Below are 23,278 nucleotides of genomic sequence, written 5' to 3'. Positions count from 1 at the left end.
AAAGACCCTGATGCTGGGAAAGATTGAAGGCAGGAGAAGGGGACGGTTGGATGGCATCACTGACTCATTGGACATAAGTTTGAATAAACTCTGGGAGTTGGTTATGGACAGGGAGGCCTGGCATGCTGCGGTCCATGAGGTTGCAAAGAGTTGGACACGAGTGAGCGATTGAACTGAATTGAACTGTCCAGTTTTGATGTGCAATTCAAATTGAATGGGAAATTCTGCATTTTATTCGGCAGTCCTGCCTGAAGAACTCATGTTGGGTCTCAGAAAGCAGTTGCGGCCAGAGGTGGCAGGGGACGTGCAGAGGTGCCTATGGGTTCCCTCTTATTCTCAGCTCTGTACAGGCTCTCTCCCTGCTGCTGGCTCTGCTGCCGGCTTCCTGGTCACAAGCTCCCCCTCGGTGGTCCCCCCTGGCAGCTGGAGAAGTCGGTGCCCCCGCGTCAGGCTTCCAGCCCCTCCCACCTGGCGTTAGGTGAATTCTCACTGTGACCCACGGTGCCCCTGTCGCCCCCACCAGCTCCCCAGAAAACACACCCGACTTTGGCAGCCCAGTGGCATCTGCATGGTCCCTAAACTCTTTGTCTCTTCTCTGACCTTCAGGATCCCTTTCTTGGGGGGAAGGAAACAAACTCCATCGCAGGTTTAATTTGGGAGGAACTCCAATAACTCCCTCCCCTCCTCTTGGTGTGAAGAGCAGCCCCATCAGAGACCGTTCTCTGGGGGTGCTTGCAACTCGACCTCCTTTCAACAGCATCTTGGCGAAGGGTGCACAACACGAGTGGGGAAGCACTTCTGGTTACTCGGGGTTCTGGACGAGGTGTGGGCTGGGGCGGCTCTGGAAGCAGGCTGGCTCCAGCCAGTTTTCCTGCAGGCGTGGGTGGAATCACTTCCCCACCCCACGTCCCTCCCTAGGGCTTCATCCAGCAACAAGGTTACCCAGTATGACCTCTCTACCCACCTTCCCCATTGCCAGCCCTCTCCTTGCGGGGTCTTCCAGTCTCAGTAAGTGGCAATTCCATTATTCCGATTCCTCCAACCCAAACTTCGGAGTTCTTCTAGACTTCTCTTTCTCTGACGTCAAGTCACAGGCACCTCTCTTAACGGCTGTTCACAGACTGGTCCCTTCTCATCCCCACTGCCACTTCCGCCCTAGTCCCAGCACCCACCATCACTGATGAGCCCCTGGCCCCAATTGTGCTGACCCCCTACCATCCCCTGCACAGCAGCAGGGCAAACCTTTAAAGACAGCACTCCTCACTCAAAACCCTCTTGCGTCTTCCCTCCTCAAGCAGAATAAAACCTCCAAGCCCTTCCCCGCTTTCAGGGCCCTAGGTGGTCTGGCCCACAATGGTTCCCTGACCCCTTCCCCACCCCTGACTGTCCCTGGTTCAGACGCACGGGTCCCCTCGCTGCCCTTTGGATACACCTCAGTCCCATCCGGCTTTGCACTTGCTGGCTGGTCTTGCCAGATGAAACCTTCCTCCCCTCCACCCCCAGGTGAAGGGGTGCTCAACCCCCACTTCTCGACGGCTTCACCCGAATGTCCGCTCGTCTTGCCTAACTTTTCCCTCTTAGCCCCAGACTCTGTGTGGACTGCCACCCAGCCCTCATCACGCGGGATGCTCCCAGGTCGTGACCTCTCAGCAGGTAGGCGGGGAGGAATACATCGCTGGTGGTGGCGGGGTGGGGGAGGCCGAGGGGCTGGCCTGGGCGGGCTCCAGCGACCACGCCCGAGAAACACGTGGTGAGGTCTCCCGGGCCGGAGGAAGTCACGTGGGGGTGAGCCAAGTGTCTGAAAGTTTCTGCCACACCCCTCGTGTGTGCTGGTCCGGCTCATTTTACGCCTGCTCATTCCTCCTCTTCCTTTGTCGCCAAGAGTATCTGTTGGTCACAGAGGACCCTGGGGCCTTTAGAAAGAGAGCTTTGCCCTCCAATAACAGGAATGATGGAAGGTTTTGCTCCGTGGCCTCGGCTGTCAAGGGAGTTCCCTATCCTTAGGTCATTCTGGCCAGTGTGAGCCCCACAGCTGTTCCCAGAGGTCAAACGGGTGCATATTCTGTCCATTCTACAGTGAGTTAGAAACCCAAGGGGATGGCGATTTAGTCATCGAGACTGTCCAGCTCTTGCCGTCCCACGAACTGTAGCCTGCCAGGCTCCTTCCTCCATGGGATTTCCCAGGCAAGAATACTGGAGTGGGTTACCATTTCTTTCTCTGGAGAAACTCACGGTATGCAGAGTTAAACACTTTCCCCTAATCTCACAACCTGTTGGGTGGTAGAGATGATACAAACCCATTGTTTCTTCCTTGTTTTCAATTAAGAAATGAGACGAATGCTAAGAGGGAAACGGTCCATAATTCCTCTCCTCCCACAGCTTTTTGTTTCCACACGAGGACTTGCTTGGGTGACAGGCATCTCACTCAATTGTACTAACAAGTATGATTCACCATGGTTAGAACTATTTTGTCATATTGACATATGGTCTCTCAATAATAATTTTTAATGACTGCATAGTAGTCCAACAAATAAAAATTCCAAATAACATGCCTTCAAGTTATTCCTGTATATTTTTAGATGATCTTTTTAAAATTAGTTTAATTGGAGGATAATTTAACAACACTGAGATGGTTTTTTCCGTTTGTTGACATGAATCAGCTACGAGTGTGCTGTGTCCTCCCATCCTGAACCCCCTGCCACCTCCCTCCCCATAGATGACCTTTGAAATAGGGTCTTTACTTAAATAGACGTCTTCAGGTTAGGCTGAGCTCCTGGGAGAGGGTGCTAATCTAATGACCGGAGTCTTTAGAATAAGAGAAAATACGGCAGAGGCAGAGACTGGCGTGATGGGTCTGCAAGCCAAACAGCAGCAGCGCCCTCCAGAAGCCAGGAGAGGCCCAGAGCCTTCAGAGGGAACAAGAGCCTGCGACTCCTTGATCCATGCTCCGGCACCCGGACATTGACAGAAGATGTTTCCTGTAGCCGGGAGTGCTTGCTGAGGGCCGCCCCAGGGAGTCAACGTGGGCTCTGAATCTGAGGTTCCGTCACGGGCTCCCCGTGGCCCCTGCATGCTGTGACCATGTCCTGCTGGGCTGGCCCAGGTCTGGGCACCCTGGGAAGAGGCAGGAGCGGTGGGTCAGCCTTCAGTGGGCTCCACAGGGCGGGGGGCCCGGCTACCCCTGGGCTGGTGGCTCTGAGGACTCTGCTCCTCAATGCCCGCCGGGGTGACCGCAGGGCCAGCCTCACGTCACTCGTCTGGGTTTGGCTGTGTGTCCTCAGCACAGGGGTCCAGAGCCGAGCCTGTGGGCTGGGACACGGGTGTGCGGCTCTGCTCGGGTTTCCTTCTTCTTCCAGCCGCCTTGAAAATGGCTTTTTAGAGGCTTTTTTCTTGCAGGCATGATGGGTGGGGAGGTAGGGCGGGAGCTCCGGGCGGCGTCTTGGCTCAGCCTCCCATCTTTTGGTGATCCAGCCTCACTGTAACCCAGCCACTGGCACAGCCCCCTCCCCAGGGTGGAGAAAGATGGGGAGCGGGCCACTGGAGGTGGGTGAGTGTGTGAGCTTCCAGAGCAGCTCCTGAGAGTGTGCGGGTCCCATCATCAGCATTACATTTTTACTGTTGTGCCAGGTCTTTCTCTAGTTGCTGTGAGCAGAAACTTCACAGGCTGCTCATGCAGCGTCCTCTCTCGTTGTGGAGCATGGGCTCAGGAGTTGTGATGCTCAGACTTAGTTTATCCAGGGCATGTGGGGTCTCCTCGGCTCGAAGCCTATGTCCCCTGCATTGGCAGGCGGATTCTTAACCACTAGACCACCAGGGAAGTCCCCCCATGATCAACTCTTTGATTCTACAGTTGGAACACATTTCCGAGTGAGTGTCTGTCACTGCCTGAACCCACGAGGAAGTGGAGGCAGAGAGGTGTGTCGCATGAGTCTCCAGCGTTCCCTGTGCCCTGTTTGGGACGGAGGAGCCCCAGTGTGTGTGATTAATGACAGTCACTGTGACTGTGACCTCTCCTGTGGCCACTGAAGGAGCCGGTCCAGCGGGGGAGGCGCCGGACACTGCCTTTCCCCAGGGGTCCGTGCACGTGGCTGGAGACAGCTCGAGGGCCGCCCCCTGAGCTGGGGTGGGGGCTTCCCCTGTACCACTGCCTCCAGAAGCCTGAGCTGACCCGGGAACGCCATGTGTAGGGCTGCAGACAGGGTGCAGATGGCCCCGGGGGAGGACAGCCCTTGTGGTCAGGTACTGGAGATCATGGCTGGAGGGGAGGGACCACTGGGCAGTGAGCCAGGTATGGGGGGTGGAGCACGTAGGGGAGGGGTTGAGTCCAGAGGCCCGGCCACTGCCCCCGCCTCCGCCAGGGCAGGACACTAGCCTCCAACCCTCATCTGCCCTCCAACTGTGAAGGCTCTGGCCAGCTGGACTGAGGCCCTGTGGGTGCAAAGCTTGTGTTCACTCTGCTTTGGAGCCTCCCACAAAGGACAGCGAGGAGCTGCTGCCAGATGACTTGGAAAGTAGACAGGAGGTCTGAGTGTGTCAGGGACAGCTCCCTGGGCGGGGGAGATCCCCTGGAGAAGGGACTGGCTTACCGCTCCAGGATTCTTGCTTGGAGAACTCCATGGATGGAGGAGCCCGGTGGGCTATAGTCCATGGGGTCGCAAAGAATCGGACAAGACTGAGAGACTAACACTTCATGGTTTTTCCAGTAGTCATGTAATATGGATGTGAGAGTTGAACCTTAAAGAAGGCTGAGTGCCGAAGAATTGATGTTTTTCAGCTGTGGCGCTGGAGAAGACTCTTGAGAGTCCCTTGGACCGCAAGGAAATCCAACCAGTCCATCCTAAAGGAAATCAACACTGAATCTTCATTGCAAGGACTGATGCTGAAGCTCCAGTACTTTGGCCACCTGATGCGAAGAGCTAACTCATTGGAAAAGACCCTGATGCTGGGAAGGATTGAAGGCCGGAGGAGGAGGGGATGACAGAGGATGAGACGGTTGGATGGCGTCACTGACTTGATGGACATGAGTTTGAGCAAGCTCCGGGAGTTGGTGATGGACAGGGAGGCCTGGCACGCTGCATCCATGGGGTCTCGAACAGTCGGACACGACTGAGTGGCTGAACAACAGCTAGACCCGGAAGCCTGCTGGGCCCTGAGATGGTCTTCCCTGCCGCTCTGTCCTTTCCCTTCCTTTCTCTTCCCCAGCTCCCTGCCTGCTTTTCCGCTGCAAGGTGGGCTGTCCCCTCTCTGCTCCCTCCTCACTGCAGTTTGTGTTCAGGGCTTCCTTCTGGACGCAGAGCCTTGACCCCTGCCTCCCGCCCCAAGGCCTGCTGAGCGGGATGAACCAGCTGCTCTGAGGGGTGCAGGGCAAGCTGGTGTTCCCCACCCAGAGCCGCCTTCCAGCTGCCCCTTCTGGCTCACCCTGCCTGCCTCCAGCCCCAAGCTCCCTGGCAGGTCTTGGGAGAACTGTTCTCCTACTAAAAATTGCATTTAACGCCCAGCTTCATGAAGACGGGACTTCCGAGCAGGGCCTGCTCTGTGTCCCTGTTTCTTGAAAACAGAGCGCTGCAGAAAGCAGACGCAGAGCAGGCCCTGCCTGGAGCGTCCTGTATCTACGAGGGTGCACCCACTTGCCTGGACCACCCTGCAGAGTCCCAGATTGCAGACAGGCTGAGCTGCAGCTCTGGCCCCTCGGGGCACCGTGTCCTTAATACTGCAGCCAGAATTTCCACGGCGGCTGCAGAGACGGCCAGCCCGTCTCATCAGCAGTGGCCAGGCGGCCTGAACATCTGGGAGCAGAGCCAAAAGTGATCACGGGATGTCAGCTCTCCTTCCAGGGTGTGGGAGGTGGATTTGTTGGTGGGAGCGAGCCCTCCCACCCCGCCCCTCCCAGGGGTTGTCATCCTTACCCAGGACACCTGCCCTGGTACAGTGTGGCTTAGGGCAAGGATGTTAAAGTCCCAGAGGTGACATTTACAAGATGCTGTGAACCTTTCGCCCCGCAGTTGAAGGGCAGGAGGGGGCAGCTGCTGCTGACAGCAGGAAGCGACACCTCCGGGTTGGCAGGGGAAGGGTTTCGCCAAGCACTTGCTATGTCTTTGATGTCAGCTGTCCTTTCCTCTCTCTCCGACCGCTGGACAGCTGCAGGGTGTGGGGGGCTTAGGGAAGGCAGAGGCGAGCATCCGTTTCCAGGAAGGCCACGTCGGCAAAGGTCACATCAGGCAGCCTGAACAGGGACACGGGGCTCCTTAGCTCCTCCCGCGGGGCCCTGCTCCAAGCCCCGAGATGTGACTCCAAGCCTCATCTCCAACCCTTGTGGCCACTTCCAGCCTCTCCAGGTGAATTCCAGCCACGTGGCAGCTTCAGCAAGAGGCCCACCCTGGGGTCATGCTTAACAAATCCATGGCAGAGCGAAGGAACTGGGTGGCTATGTTACTGCACAGAGAGGGTTGAACAAGAAGAGCCTGAGATGCATTTACGGAGTTTAGGAGTGTGATTTAAAACAGAGAAGAACGGGTCTTTAAGAAATGTAATTTTTCCAAAGTTGAAAGGATCTTAAAAATAACATTGCTTTTTTTTTTCTTATTTTAGAAGATTATCACAGAAAATCTAGATGTGACAGTGAAGTTTTGGGATAAAGCCAAAACACTCATTTTGAATTCTACCAGAAACTGGTAACCAACCCTTAGTAAGCTTATGGTCTAGTCTTGAGCAACAGACAAACAATGAGACACGTAAACAGACGCCCCTTCGCACACGTAGGAGACCATCCTGCACGTACAGGACGCAGCCTCTTTCCCAGTAAAATTCCACCACGTGCGCTTTTGCCAGTGTCTTTGGAACATACAGGCTGCACCGGGGGGTCTTTGTTGCGGTGCGTGGCCTTCTCTTCCTGCGGTGCGCAGGCTCCGGGTCACACTGGCTCGGTAGTGGTGGCTGCAAGTGTAGTTGCCCCACAGCACACGGACTCTCGGTTCCCCGATCCGGGGTTGAACCTGTCTCCCCTGCGCTGGAAGCACAGTTCTTTTTTACGCCTAATTTTATGTTTTATTTGTCTCTGGCCAAGCTGGGTCTGTGTTGCTGTGCACGGGCTTTCTCTAGCGGCGGCGAGCGGCGGCTCCTCTTTATCGTGGGGCGTGTGTGTCTTGTTGTGGGGCGTGTGTGCCTCCCTGCAGCGACTTCTCTCATTCTGAGCACAGGCTCCAGGGCGCACGGGCTGCCCTAGACGCTGTGCCGCCTGGGCTCGATCGTTGCAGTTCCCACGCTCTAGAGCTCAGGCTTAGTCACTGGGGTGTTTGGGCTTAGCTGCTCTGGGGCCTGTGGGATCTTCCCAGACCAGGGATTGAACCCGCTTCTCCTGCATTGGCAGGCAGATTCTCGACCCCTGAGCTACCAGGGAAGTCCCCCCGAGTATCTTTGAAAAATGTGAATTTTTGACAGCTACCTGCAGCTCCACAGAAAGCCTAAGGCATTTATTTGGAAATTTTTATTTAAATGAATTGAAACGTACAAGTATGTCTTATGAGACAGAATGAGAAAGGTGCAACTCAGCACCTCAGTTTTCCCACCTCTAAAGTGGGACAACATGGCCTTAGTTCAGGCAGCTGGTGTGGCATTTAATTAACATTTAGGAAGGGCCTGGCAGTTCACGGGTAAAGGATTACTCTTAAGATTTTGTGTCACTGTCTGTAATTATTATAATTTTCTCATTACCGGCAATTAGCATATCTCGGGACAACAGAGAGGAATTTATTTGGGAGCTGATCTGCATCTTGGTCTCACTTGAGCTGGTTGGTGAAGGAGGTTCAGAAGACTCGTGATTTTCTTCCGGGCTGGAGAGACAAGGATCGGCCAGGAGGAATCAGCCCTAAATGGGTGGAGGTAACTGCTGACAGAGAGCAGGGGAGGAAAGCCCCCCTTCCCCTTCCGCTTGTGTACACACACACACACACATACACACACACACATGCACACACGTGACATGGGAGGTAGGTGCAGAATGCCCCCTCATCATTCCACGTTTGCTGTTCCGATTTTCGTCTCCTAGAAGACATAGGCAATTCACCAGGATTTTCATCCTGGAGGACAAAGGTACATTGGTTCCCTTAGCCTTTGCATAGATTTTCCTAATGACCCATCAGCTATGATATGGCGGTGACTTTGAGTGCTTCAAAGTTTCTCAGACAGGACAAGTGAGCCTCTTACCATCCCCATGGAATGGGAAAAAAGAGGTAGAAGAAAGCATTTAGTGACCAATGTATTGAGCATACATTTGCCAAAGTTTGTAGAAATGTTTCATCTCTTAAGAGATTATGACTGTATTTCACCCTCAAATCCGAACACAGGATCTGACCAAGGCCTGCTTTCCTGGTCTGGGAGGACAATTATATACAAGCCAAGGGGTTGGAACATTTACAGTGGACACTAACTTGGAAAGTCCAGGCCACGTGGTCACCTCGCACTTGTAAGCAATGTCTACAGTCCTCGGAATGTCTTAATACCCTAGCTGGCTTTGGAGAATGTTCAGGATCTTGTAGATTGCCTGATGTCAATTTCAGAATCTGGCTTCCCTGGTGGCTCAGATGGTAAAGAATCTGCCTGCAATGCAGGAGACCTGGGTTTGATCCCTGGGTTGGGAAGATTCCCCAAAGAAGGGAATGGCTACCCTCTCCAATATTCTTGCTTAGAGAATGGACACAGGAACCTGGTAGGCTACAGTCCATGGAGTCTCGAAGAGTCAGACGTGACTGAGTGACTAACTCAACAGACACTCAGGAACAGTGATGACGATTGGACCTCTTTCATCGCTAATATCAATCCTGACATTGTTTGCCCTTGGGTGTGGGGCATTGAGGAAGGGCTGTTTAGACCATTCTTGAGTCAGCATGTAGTTCTGGGGGAATGATTTAAACCTGAGATGATGGAGGGGTTCAGATTGTTGGTTGATCCGGACTTAAGTCAGGGACCCACGGGCTACAGAAGATAAACAAGGATTCATCCCACGTATGCTGTTTCTATGGGCATCCAATAATGGCTCATTCCAAGGCTAGGCTGACCCCTTAGAGTCATGGCCAGACTTTGAAAAAGAAGTTGGGGTGCTTTCAAGTCCTTTAGAAAGCAAAGCAGAAGGTGGAAGGAGGGCAGCTATGTCCTTCTTCTCTGGTTGAGACAAAATAATAGAATTCTTGTTCCCATAGCTCAAGATTAACTGGTTTTGAGCAAACCAAAGTCTTCCTGCCGATTTGGAGCCAAGTGATTCTAGCACAGCCCTACTCGGATCGTGAAATACTGAGTTCCTTTTCATTTCTCTCTTCAAGACTAGTGATTATACTCTAGCAAGTCTTCATTTTACCAGACTGTCTCAGAATGTGATGTTGAATGCAACATCAATCCTTGATCTCTCGAAACAGTAGGCTAATAGAAAACGAAGGTCTCATGAAAATTGTCTCATTTGCTAGATCAGATATCTCCAAAATGGGTGCATGCACTTGCAAGGCTCGGTCAGACGATCCGCTGGAGGAGTTCAGAGAGAAAACTCCGGAATGTCGATTTATGTGTTCTTCAATTTCACCTTGTTGATTTCTTGAGTGTGTTTTATAACATAGACAATGTAGTGTGCATGCATGCCAGCAGAGGTGAACATGATGGTTTTGTTACCGATTGAAGTGTCTGAGACCAGGGATCAGCCATCTTTGGTCCACAGGCCAAACTCAGCCTGCCCTCTGTGGGTATCGCCCACACGCTAACAACTGTTTTGACATTTTAAAATGGTTTACAGGTAAAAGCAATAGTTTTTACATTTTTTAATGGGAAAAAAATCAAAAGAAGAACAATGTTTTGTGACACATGGAAATTACATGAAATTTAAACATTAGCATCATCCATAAATAAGGATTTATTGGAACATATTCATGCCGATCACGTCTCAGGTCAATGCTGCTTTTGCACACTCCCGTGGCAGAGCTCACTGGATGCAGAAAGAGCAAATGGTCCAAACAGTTGAAAATATTTACTAGGTGATCCTTAAAGAAAGTCTGCCAACCTTGCCCTTGGGTCATCAGCGTTAGGTCCTGATACAGTATTTTTGTACCTACTCACCCTTGTGGAAAGGTTATTTAAAAAAAAACGGTGTAGTAGGTAGAGAAGCCATCTGGCATGCAGGAGATGCAAGAGACTCGGGTTCAATCTCTGGATCAGGAAGGTCCCGTGGAGTAGGAAACGGCAGCCCACTCCAGTATTCTTAACTGGAGAATTCCGCAGACAGCGGAGCCGGGCGGGCTGCAGCCACGGGGTCACAAAGAGCTGGACCTGACCGAGCAGGCACAATGCACATGGTTGATTTGCAGTGTTGTGTCAGTCTTCTGTGTGCAGGAAAATGATCCAGTTACACAGACGCACATACGTATATATGTGCATATATTCTTTTTCAGGTTTTTTCTCACTATAGGTTATTACAAGATGTTGAACATAGTCCCTCGTGCTATCCACAATCCTTGTTTGGTGACCATAAGTTGGTTTTCTATGTCTGTAAGTCTATTTCTGTCTTGTAAATAAGTTCATCTGTATTATTGTTCAGATTCTACATGTAAGTGATATCATATAATATCTGTCTTCCTCTGTCTGACTTCATTTAATATGTTAATCTCTAGGTCTATCCATGTTGCTGCAAACAGCATTATCTCATTCTTTTTTACGGCTGAGTACCATCCCACTGTATATTTTTATTATTCTTGTACCACACACACACACACACACACACACACACACACACACACACGCACTATCTGGAAAGAGCATTTTTAAGCTGGACAAGCATAACTTCCTAAAGTAATTTGCGGCATGTGTCTTGGAGGACCTCTTCAGAGCATTTTGCTGGTCAGGTGGGAGTTGGTGGCGGAGGAAGGGCAGGGAGAAGCTGAGAAGCTTTTCCGAGAAAGTCTTAAAGTGAGACCTGAAGAAATCAAGAAGCTTCACAGAGAGTTGCAATGCGATAGGAGCTCGCCCAGGACAAGCGACCCCTGCCCTTTCAGCCTGTTATTATCCTTGTTTGGATGTTGGCACAGAGTCACCCTGTAGTTAGAGAGGCATCTCACTGTCATGCTAGCCGTCACGCTGCCTGCCCTATACTTACCCAGCTCCCGTCCCCTCGCAGCTGGCAGCCCTTTGTGTGTGTGTGTATTTCTCACCCAGCATCCCTGGGAGTGGTATTTCCAGTGGATAAGCTCCCTTGTGATCGCTTCCCTTTACGCACATGAAAGAAAAACAGTCAAACCCTCATTAACATGGGAGGACCTGCATTTCTTTTTTATGGCTGAGTACTATCCCACTGTATATTTTTGTTATTCTTGAACTATACACACAAATACACCACACATACACACACCACACACACACACACCCCACACACACACCACACACACACACACACTGCACACCATCTGGAAAGAGTATTTTTAAGCTGGAGAAGGAAATGGCAACCCACTCCAGTGTTCTTGCCTGGAGAATCCCAGGGACGGCGGAGCCTGGTGGGCTGCTGTCTATGGGGTCGCACAGAGTCGGACACGACTGAAGCGACTCAGCAGCATAACTTCCTAAGGTAATTTGCAGTGTGTGTCTCATGCAACACTGCAGTGTGTGGTGTGCAAAGTGCAAGTGGTTGATCACAGGTATCTTTTATCCTGTGTTCTTTAAACTAAGAATGAAGGCGAATACTCAGGTCCAGCGGCTGTGTCTCAGTGGATCCGAAGCGAAGCTTTGCGTGTCTGACTCCCACTTGATCACCCATCTGCTACCAAGTGTAGGAAGATGGAGGAAAAAGAACCCTGGACATCTCAAAGTTTCACTAAAGCACTACAGGCTCCTGCCATGGGGCAAAAAGTTCATCTTGGGAGGATTTTTCATTTTTTTGGTGGATGTCCAAAAAAGCAGCTCTGGAGAATCCAGGTAGGACAGGACATGTGGGTTTAGATAACTAGTTAACCTCCAGAAAGGAGTCCAGTCCACCCTAGAGGGACCCGAGGCCCTGCAGAAGGAGGCGGCTGGTTCCAGAGGTTCGTTGTTCTTGTTCAGTTGCTCAGTTGTGTCCAACTGTTTGGGACCCCATGGGCTGCAGCACACCAGGCATCCCTGGAGTTTGCCCAAATTCATGTCTATTGAGTCAGTGATGCCATCTTCTGATGAGAGGATGCCATCTCATCCTCTGTCGTCCCCTTCTCCTCCCACCTTCAATCTTTCCCAGCATCAGGGTCTTTTCCAATGAGTCGGCTCTTCGCATCAGGTGGCCAAAGTATTGGAGCTTGAGCTCCAGCATCAGTCTTTCCAGTGAATATTCAGGGTTGATTTCCTTCAAGATTGACTGGTTGGATCTCCTTGCAGCCCAAGGGGCTCTCAAGAGTCTTCTCCAGCACCACTCCAAAGGTTGGAAGGAAACAAAAGACAAGATTCTGAGTCTGTGTCATTCAGAGATGGACAGTCCAGTTGGACAGTGGCTGGAAGTCCTCTCATTGATGAATGAGAAGGAGCTAGTTCCAATACAGCAGCCCTAACTCGGGGAAGATGGACAGTTTCCTTCCAGGAGGGATATGTGCTCCCTGACATTCACTGGACTCCCATAGCTCAGGAACCCTACGCTGCTGAGTAAACTGTGCTTACTAATATCGTGGGATGACTTGAGCATAAGGATTATGGAGCAAACTTTCCAAGAAAGCAGAAACCATCCCAGTGGGCAGACTGCTCACTTCTCCTTTGTTTGCATGTCTGTGATGGCTCACGAGATTCCTGCGGAGGCTGGGGTTGCCCCTCCAGGGCCAGCCAGGAAATGCGAATCTCTGGATGTTACTAATCGTGTTGGAAGTTTCCTTTTCGCGGAGAGCGTGGCATGGTGACCTAGAGGGGTGACGTGAGGGCCAGACCCCCCGCCCCTGAAGCTGTGTTGCTCGGTGACCATGTGTCAGCAGATGAGGGAAGGATCCTAAGGCTCACTTGAAAGGTCAGAGAAACGAAAATGGACTGATATTTCCCCTTTGATTAAAAGTGTTTGAAAATTGTGAAACATTAAAGACATGGCCACATTAAAGACATAAATGAAGAAACTCCAAACCCACCCCTCTAACATGGTGACTATTTTCATTTTAAAATGCTAACTTCTCTGAGTTTTAACACACTCTCAGGAATGAGGCACACACATTTTTTCTTCCCCGCCATGGGGAACCCTCGAAATGAGTGAAGTCATGATTTTTTTCAGCAACTTGTGGCACAGAAGCCCTTACTTATTCCCTGATCTGCCTGCTGTGTGTCTCAGGGGGCAAGGCTGGGATTCCCGTGTCTGTAGGCAGGGCCGGGGCAGGTGACAGTGGCGCAGCATTCAGGCGACTCTCTGTGACCCCATGGACTGTGGCCCGCCAGGCTCCTCTGTCCATGGGATTCTCCAGGCAAGAATACTGGAAAGGGTTGCCATTTCCTCCTCCAGGGGATCTTCCTGACCCAGGGATCAAACCCGAGTATCCTGATTCTCCTGCATTGCAGGAGGATTCTTCACTGCTGAGCCAGAGGGGCAAGCCCGAGGCGACACACCCGGTCCTTCCATGTGATGGGTTAACGTCAGCCATGCCACTGCCCAGCTCACCTGCCCACGGCTGCTTCCAGAGGCCCGTCTGTCTCCTGATGGCTGGGCCCTGTGTGCCACCCCGCATCCTCACCAGCCCCCGTGCAGGGCCCCCTTCTCCTGTAGACACATGCAAGGCTAAAGGGAATCAGTGAGAAGTTGAAGTGCCGCTGGCAAAGATGGGGCGGGCACCTGTGAGGCTGTGTGGGCATCCAGGAGCATGTCTGAGGGCATGGACCTGAGTTTGGGTGAGTGTGCGTGTGCGAATGTGTGAGTGTGAGCGAGCGGGTGTGTGTAAGCTCAGCGTGGCTACAGCAGGCCTGGCTCACAAACACAGCCCTGGAAGCTCCCAGGACAGTTGTTCTCAGAACATTCGGGGAGCGTCCGTGTGGGGCTTTGCTGGACGAGCCTGTGGTGGGCGCCCAAGGATGCAGGTGTGAACCAGGCCCTGTGGGTGGGCTTGCTCTGAGCCAGGCGAAACCCTGCCTCACTGGGACAGCTTACATAGGGGGTGGTCTGTTTTGCCTGAAGCCCAGTCTGGGGAAGTGGGGTGTGGCGGCTTCCTGGAGAGGAGGATTTCCCCGTGGGCCACAGCCAGCATCTCCACGCCTCTACCCTGGGGGGAGGGGGGAAACCGGGAAGTCTGTCCATAGAGCAGTTCCAGGGAAAAGTTCCCAAACAGTCACGAGATCATCTCGCATTCTCCCAGGAGAGAATCCTTTGTTGGGGAGGTGGGGGACCCTGCCCCCGACCCCAAATGCAGGTGTTTCCGGTATGAGAGTCATCTAACTTGGGGAGCCATCTGCTCACAGTAAACGTGCTGTGCAAGGCAGACTGTCTGAGGAATGAGGGCCCCGGATGGCACAGAAACGTGTCTTTCCCAGCGTGTGTAGACCGAGGAAACACCGCCCTGGTATCTCAAGTATTGTCATTGTTGTTGTTCAGTTGCCCAGTCGTGTTCAATTCTTTGCGGCCCCATGGAGAGCAGCACGCCAGGCCTCCCTGTCCTTCACCAACTCCCAGAGTTTACTCAAACTCATGTCCATCGAGTCAGCGATGCCATCCAACCATCTCATCCTCTGCCGTCCCCTTCTCCTCCTGCCCTCAATCTTTCCCAGCATCAGGGTGATGCCCCCAAGTATGAACTGAGTCACCTTCAAAAAGCCTGCAGCCCAGCCCACAATCTACACCCCTGGAAAGTTTGGAGTGCTGTGTCATGTCCGAATGTGCAGGAAGAATGTGTGAAGTCATCCATATTCCACCGGCCCAAGGGTCCTTTCTCTGTGGGAGGAGGTGGTGTGTCACACCAGTGCTAGGTTCTGGGCTATTTCTATCTCTGGAAGAATTAAGCGTGTGCACTAGAAAAGAGATGACCGGACGTGGGGTGCTGGGGACCCGCCCCTCTTCCCGGGTCTTCCTGAGGACGGAGTGACTCGTCTCTGCCGGGCACTGGAGCGATGATCTGATGCTCCTCTGGGTGGCCTTCTCCAGCTGCGCATCTCCAGGGGAGTGCGGTGGAGGGGTGGGTGTGGGAACGCTAGCGTGTCCACCCCGCGGAGCACCTTGCGCTTGTGAGCAGCATCTACAGTCCTCGGAAAGTCTTAACACCCTAGCTGGTTGTGCAGAGTGTTCAGAATCTTGCAGACTGCCTGATGTCAAATTCAGAAGTACTAGGCTTCTCCGGTGGCTCAAATGGTAAAGAATCTGCCTGCAATGCAGGAGACCAGGGTTCGATCCCTGGGTTGGGAAAATCGGCTGGAGGAAGGCATGGCTACCTACTCCAGTATTCTGGCCTGGAGAATCCCCGTGGACGGAGGAGCCTGGTGGGCTGCAGTCCGTGGGGTCACAAAGAGTCCGACATGACTGAGCGACTCCCAGAGCTGGGTGTCTGAATGCATAAGAGAGAGCCCGTTCCTGTGATGACTGGTCAGTGGCCCCAAGCTCCCTCATGCCCCTCCTCGTGGGTTTCCTCCAGGCAAGGGCCCTGCGGGTGCGGGCTAGTGGGCAAAGGGTTGGACCGGAGGCCTGGCTGGGCTGAGTCCCAAGCTGGATGAGAGTCTCGTGAGTTGGGCTTGTTCTTTTCCTTTGTGTCCAGCGGTGGTAACTGTTTGTGTTTAAGAGATTAGGGAGAGGGAGGAAGTGGTGGGGGGAGACACTTCGGCACAGAAGACAATGATGGAATTCTTGCCAGAAGCGGTGGCTCAGTAGTGGCCCCCTGAGGCCAAGGCCCGGCTGATGGGGGTCTGAGAGCTGTGCTGTGTCACCTCTGCCTCCAGCGGGACCCAGCTTTGAGCTGCCTCAGTCTCCTCAGCTGAGAAATGGCCTAATGACTCTCACAGGCATGCATCTTAAATGAGGCTGCCGGCGGGAGGTAGTGAGCCAGGGCAGGGGTGAGACTTCTGTGTTCTTGGCGAGTGCTTTCAAATGGTCCGGATGCCACAGTTGCCTTGGTAACGGATACTGCTGTTTGGTGAGTTCCCAGCAAACAGCTGAGCTGTGGTACTTGACCTGGGCGTGGCTGATCCTGTTCTCACCCCTCCAGGACCATCTGCGATAAGGGTGAATTTGTACTCTCAAGCACGAGGCTGCTCCCAGGACCTCAAATGCACACACACACACACACACACACACACACACACACACGACACACTCACGCTGAGTCACACCACCGTGCCCTATGCTGCAGTGAGGAGGTTGCTGCTGTTCAGTTGCTATCTGACTCCGTGACCCCCTGGACTGTAGCCTGCCTGGCTTCTCTGTCCATGGAATTTCACAGGCAAGAATACTGGAGTGGGGTGCCATTTCCTCCTCGAGGGGCTCTTCCCAACCCAGGGATTGGACCCGTGTCTCCTGCATTGGCAGGCAGATTCTTTACCACTGGGCCACCGGGGAAGCCTCGCTACAGGGACAGGACCAGGGTGACAAGTGCGTGTGACCATCCCAGGGAGCCCTGCCGACCTTTCCCCTTTGCTTCCAGAAAGGCTTCAAGTGTTACTGGGACCTGTGGCTTTTAGGAAACAGCCCCTTCCTCTATCAGCTGCTATCTCCTGACGAGAAGCAGCTGAGAGATGGGGCGGAGCCATGAAATATTTTCACAGCAACCCCCCTTTGGAATGACTGAGAAACCAAAGTCGGGAAATTATGATAGGAGCCACGTGACCTTCCTGGGCTGGGACGCTTGGTTCCCTCTTCCTTCAGGAATCACCTTTCTCAGAAGTCGGGTTCTCGCCAACCGCGCAGTCGGCTCCCTGAAGGATGGTCAAAGAAAGTAGATTGCTCAAGGCCACCAGCTCCTCAGCACCAAATTGAGACCACGAGAAGGTCAGTCACAGAGCTTGCGTGTGCTGTGAGCCGGTCTGCGCTCTGGGACCTCCCAGCATGAGCTTGGTGCCACAGACCCAATATCACAACCTCCAAGATACAGACTTCATCCCCATTTTACAGTTGGAGACACTGAGGCAGAGAGAGGAAAAAGCAATCAGGAGCCAGGCAGTGTGCTTTCCGGATCCCTGGCTCTGAACACAATACCCTCCTTCCCCTAAACCCGAATTCAAGCTTCCTGGGGGGGATCCCGCCTTGCCAGGAATTGGAAGGGGTAGTGGTGCTCAGAGCGGGGCTAACACACAGCCCTGCAACCCAGCAGCTGCAGGACCCGGGGCTGAGTCCTCAACCTCTGACCCTCGGTGAATCTCTGAACCTCCCCAGGAATCAGTGTATTCTGTAAAGGGGACGATCCTGGCAGATACCTCATCGGCTGCGGTGACGATTAATTCCGTGATGTATGAAAAACGCCAGTTAGATTTTATCTGCAAGAGCTCCTCATCTATTCTTCCTCCTTCAAGACTGGAAGTGCCGCCTCTGCCTGCCTGCTTGCCTGGCCCATGCTAACGCGTTAATCAGGTGAAGGCTGTTTCAGACATTTCGAGGATTCTGCAAGAAACGACCCACACGTGTCTTATCGCCTTGGCCTAATCAGCATGAGAGCTTTTCTCTGTATCTGTTGTTTTAGTGTGTCTTGATCCCTGACCCGATTTCCATCAGTTGTGGGATCATCAGCTCTGCCATGTCACCCGGCATCCTGGCCCGGCTGGTTTGGGCTGGGCTGTCAGATGCTGCGTCCAGGACCAGGCGCTGTGACTCGCCAGGGAACCCCAGGTCCTGTCCATCAGGTGAGTATTAGGGCTTCCCAGCAGGTGTCTCCTCCCTGGAGAAAAGTGTCACCCTCTCCTCCCGGCCCCAGGCTCCTCTCCAGCCTCCTGGCATGAACCACCTGCCTCCCTAACCCTCTGACCACTGATTCAGCCTGGCAGGGGCCCGGTAGGACCCTGCCTCTGTCTCTGCCGCCCTGCAGCTACCCAGCCTCTGCTGCTGCTAACCGCCTGTGGGAGGCACAGGGCTCTCCCTGGCGGCAGCCTGGGTTTCAGGGCGTCATTACCTAATGAGATAATTACATGCCAGAGAGGCTGTCCTTGTGATGTGGGCCACAGCCTCCTCCCGGAAAGCCTCTTCCCTGTTGAGAAACGTTGGCAACCCCGAAGACGTCGGATCCCACTCGTTACATCCCGTTCCCACTTTTCTGGTCCTAGAAATGAATGTTAGCCCCGGTCAGTGTATGCCTGCATGCTAAGTTGCTTCAGTCGTGTCTGCCTCTTTGCGACCCCATGAACTGTAGCCCGCCAGGCTCCTCTGTCCGTGGGAGTCTCCAGGCAAGAACACTGGAGTGGGTTGCCACGCCCTCCTCCAGGGGATCTTCCCCACCCAAGGATCGAACACATGGCTCTTACATCTCCTATAGGAGCAGGTGAATTCTTTACCCTAGTGCCACCTGGGAAGAGCCATGATCAGTGTATATTCGGTATCACTTAAAAATTAATCATAGAAATGCATTTTTAAAGGTAACTTAATACACGTCTTACAAACAGATTGTCCCTTCCTTTCTCGCTCCCCTGTGCTGTACAGGAGGTTCTCATTAGTGATTCATTTTATACACGGTAGGGGATGCGTGTCAATCCCAATCTCCCCGTTTATCTTGCGTCTCCTTTCCCCCTTGGTGTCTGGACTCGGTGTCCATGTCTGTGTCTCTATTTCTGATTTGCAAATAGGTTTGCCTGTTTATTTTTCTAGACTCCACACACTGTTTGGTTCTACTTATATGAGATACCTAGAACGGTCACATTCACAGAGTCTGAAAGCATGCTGGTAGATGCCACAGGCCGGGGTGGGGGGTGGGGTTGGGGGAGGGGGGTGGGAGTTCATGTGTGATGGGGACAGTTTCAGTTCAGGAAGGCGACAGATTCGGGAGGCGGATGGTGGTAAGAGTTGGACAACAGTGTGAGCGCGCTTAGTGCCGCTAAAGCGTGCAGTTACGTGTGGCTTGAGATAGTATGCTTTACATTAAGTGACTCTTATCACAGTGAGAAAACATAAAGGGAAAAGTTGCTCGTAGGTTGGGGGAATTCCAAAAGTACGTGTGAAATGGCCATGGTGAGCTGGCCCTTTCTGGGTTCTACGAGGGACGCAAAGGCTAATCAGACATCATCCCCTCCTCGAGACCTCTGGCATAGCAAGGATACGTGCGTACGTACACACACACACACACACACACACACACACACACACACACACAGAAACATATACGCAATATAATGTCACAGTAGTTCTGCCATTGTGGTGACAATTTACCATGAATTTAGTGGATTCAAACCACAGAAGTTTCCTCACTTCCTGTCTGGTGGTCGCAGGTCTGGCCCAGGCCTCACTGGTCTAATATGGAGAGGTCAACACCACGTGCATTTCTTCCTGGAAATTCTGTTTTCTTGTGTTTCCCGGTTTCTAGTTGCTCCTTGGCTGGTGGTCCCTCCATCCATCTTCAATTCCTCTCTCTCGTCTTTACGTCTCTCTGTGACCACAGCAGGGACCCAGCCTCTGCTTTTAAGGCCTCCTGTGGTTAGATTGGGCCCAACTGGGTCATCCAGAATTCCCACCCTGTCCCCAACCCAAGCACACCAGTCACACCCCTTTGCCATGTGATGTCACAGTCAATTTTCAGGGATTAGGATGTTGGTGTTAATTGGAGGGAGGGGGAGTGCTGTTCTGCCCACCAGAAATATATATACACGTAAGTAGTAACTACCATATGACATAAACTCAAGTTGATACACTTATAAATTTTAATAGACTATAGATTAGTTACTCCAAGTTGCTCGGAGTGGTTACTGGTGGAAGTAGGTAGTCTGGATCTGGGTTGGGAGGTGGGGGCTGTAAGAGTGGAGTGGGGAAGATTAATTTGCGAAGGTATGCATTCAAATAGCAATACAAGACACTGTGTTTTTGTTCAGTCACTAAGTCGTGTCCCACTCTTTGCAACCCCATGGTCTGCAGTATGCCAGGCTTCCCTGTCCTTCACCATCTCCTGAAGTTTGCTCAGATTCACATCCACTGAGTCAGTGATGCCGTCCAACTATCTCATCCTCAGCCGCCCCCTTCTTCTCCAGCATCAGGGTCTTTTCCAAAGAGTTGACTGCTTGCATCAGCTGGCCAAAGTATTTGAGCCTCAGCATCAGTCCTTCCAATGAAGATTCAGGGTTGATTTCCTTTAGGATTGACTGGTTTGATCTCCTTGCAGCCCAAGGGACTCTCAAGAGTCTTCTCTAGCACCACAGTTCAAAAGCATCAATTCCTTGGCACTTAGCCTTCTTTACGGTCCAACTCTCACATCCATGTTATATGACTACAGGAAAAACCATAGCTTTGACTCTATGGATCTTTATTGGCAAAGTGATGTCTCTGCTTTTTCATACACTGTCTAGGTCTGTCACAGTTTTTCTTCCAAGGAGTAAGTGTCTTTTAATTTCATGGCTGCAGTAACTATCTGGAGTGATTTTGAAGAACAAGAAAATAAAATCTGTCACTGCTTCCACTTTTTCTCCTTTTATTTGCCGTGAAGTGATGGGACCAGATGCCATGATCTTAGTTTTTTTTAATGCTGAATTTCAAGCTAGCTTTTTCACTCTCCTCTTTCACCCTCATCAAGAGACTCTTCAGTTCCTCTTTGTTTTCTGTCATTAAGGTGATATCATCTACCTATCTGAGGTTGTTAATATTTCTCCTGGCAATCTTGATTCCAGCTTGTGATTCAACCAGCCTTGGCATTTCACATGATGTACTCTGCATATAAGTTAAATAAGTAGGGTAACAATATACAGCCTTGATGTACTCCTTTCCCGATTTTGAACCAGTCAATTGTTCCATGTCTGGCTCTAACTGTAGCTTCTTAACCTGCATATGGATTTCTCAGGAGACAGGTAAGGTGGTCTGATATTCCCATCTCTTTAAGAATTTTCCACAGTTTGTTGTGATCCACACAGTCAAATGCTTTAGAGTAGTCAATGAAACAGAAGTTTTCTGGAATTCCCTGTTGTTTTTTTTTATGATTCAATGGATGTCTGCAATTTGATCTCTGGTTCCTCTGCCTTCTCTAAATCCAGCTTGAACATTTGGAATTTCTTGGTTCACATGGTGTTGAAGCCTCACTTGAAGGATTTAGAGCATTACCTTGCTCAAAGCCTGGTATCTATCATCACCTGTCTAATTTTACATGTTGCTCATAAGAAGTCACAGTCGGGGAATGATTCCTGCTTTACAGGCATATAGGAGGAGAAGGTGATTTTTGTCTTGGGGGCTGCAAAGTCTTCTAGGGGGAGGCGTGCTTCGAGTACTTGAGGCTAGGCCTTGGAGGACAGGAGGTTTGGGACCCATGGAGACAGGAGACCAGAACGGGCAGAGACCAGAGGGAAGGCGTCACGGGCAGCTGAGGGGACCAGACTCTCTGCTGGGCTGTAGGGCTTGAGCAGCTTTCAGAGATCGGAGTGGGGAAGCCCCCAGGAGCCCCAGGGCAAGGTGTTAGCCACGGGCCAGGACCGGACAGGAGAAGGAAGGAAGGATGAGAGTCTAGAGGGGGCGGAAGACAATAGAATAGTAGTTCTCAGCCTGAGGGGCATCAACACTCCCTGGAGGGCTTGGGTTCCTCGGGAAACCCCGATGTCTGGCGGTACCCAAGGTTTCTGATTCGGGACGTCTGGCTGGGGCCAGAGACTCGCCCTGCCGGCAGCTGTGGGGGGCTGCTGACTCTGTGATGGATGAGGACACCCCTCTCAGGAGAGACACACAAACAGCCCTGCCGGCCGTCCAGCTCTCTGTGCCACCCTGGCCTCACTGTGCTGAGCAGTGAGTGTCTAAACACATCCCAACATCACTGGTGAGTGTCTAACAAGCCCAAACCCATCCCAACATCACAGGCTCCTCTCCCGGGGCCTCCCACTCGCTGGACAGAGGGATGACTGTGCTCTCTGACACGTGGCCACAGCCCCTCGTGGTGACCCTGTTGCTCCCCCACCAGGCAGCAGCGTTTGACAGGGAGCTCCAAAATTCATCTCATCAGATCTGCCCCATCACCCTGATTTCCTCCAAGGAGGGTATTCAGGTCACCTTCTCCAAGCCAGCCTCTGGGGACTCAGGGTGTTTCCAGAGGGGACCCAGGGGCCTCCAGAAGACCTGCAGCTCCGCTGCCCCAGGACATGCCCTGGTGCCTCCCACCAACACCCCCAGGTGCCTGCCGTCAGGGGGGTGGTCCTCCTGGCCAGCCCATGTGACTCAGGCTGCTAGACCACATGCCCTGGGACTCTAGAAATAGACCCACAGACGTAGAAACCAAACTTAAGGGTTATCAAAGGGGGAACGAGTGGAGAGGGATAAACTGAGAGTTTGGAATTAGCATATACACACTACTATACATATAAAATAGATAATAAAGCACTGGGAACTCTCCTCAACACTCCGTCATGACCTATATGGGCAAGGAATCTAAAGGAAGAGAAGATATGTGTCCATGTGCACCTGTTTCACTTTGCTGCACTGCAAAAGCTCACGCAATGCTTATAAATCAACTACACTCCAATAAAAATTAATTAAAAAAAAAATTTTTTTAAAGCTTCCCTGAAAGAAAAAAGTCTACCAAGAAAGAAAGGACATTTGAAAAAGGAGATCTCTCACCACGTCAGCAGCAAACGTCCAGAGATCGTATCGTGAGTTCAGCGGTAGTACAAACACATCTTCTGAGAGGTGTAGCTTGAATAAACAAGGCTTTATCTTCAAAGCTAGAGTAACATTTATTGTTCAACTTGAAGTGGGAGATATATATCTTTGCTAAAAGATTAGCCTCTGCAGTGTGGGCCCCAAGGCCAGCTCATTCATTTGCTGGTACGCAGGCGCACATGCGTGCAACGCCCACGCACGTATGTAAGCTTCATGCAGAGCTGGGGTGGCCGAGGGCTCCCAGGCAACGAATACTCATTCAGTTTGTGTGGATCCAAGGATAGATAGGGCTTTTGGTGTGTGTTCGTGCTATGGAATTCACTTCTCTTTTTCCTTTTTTTGGGGGGGAGGCGGGGCGGGCTATACTGGGGTCTGTGGGATCGAATTCCCTGACCAGGGATCAAACGCAGCCCCCTGCATTAGAAGCATGGACTGCCAGGGAAGTCCCTTCATTCCCCTTTTTCTGAACCAAGAGTCTCTTTGGCTTTGCTGAACATCCTGTCTCCACTGCCCCAACTGCTGCAGCTGCAGAGCCCTGGGCTGTGCTTTGCTCAGTCAATGCAATTGTGTCCCACTCTCTGCGAC

This window comes from Capricornis sumatraensis, chromosome 1 (assembly GCF_032405125.1).
Source record: "Capricornis sumatraensis isolate serow.1 chromosome 1, serow.2, whole genome shotgun sequence".
NCBI classification, from domain to species: domain Eukaryota; kingdom Metazoa; phylum Chordata; class Mammalia; order Artiodactyla; family Bovidae; genus Capricornis; species Capricornis sumatraensis.
Note: the sequence above shows the minus strand (reverse complement) of the source record.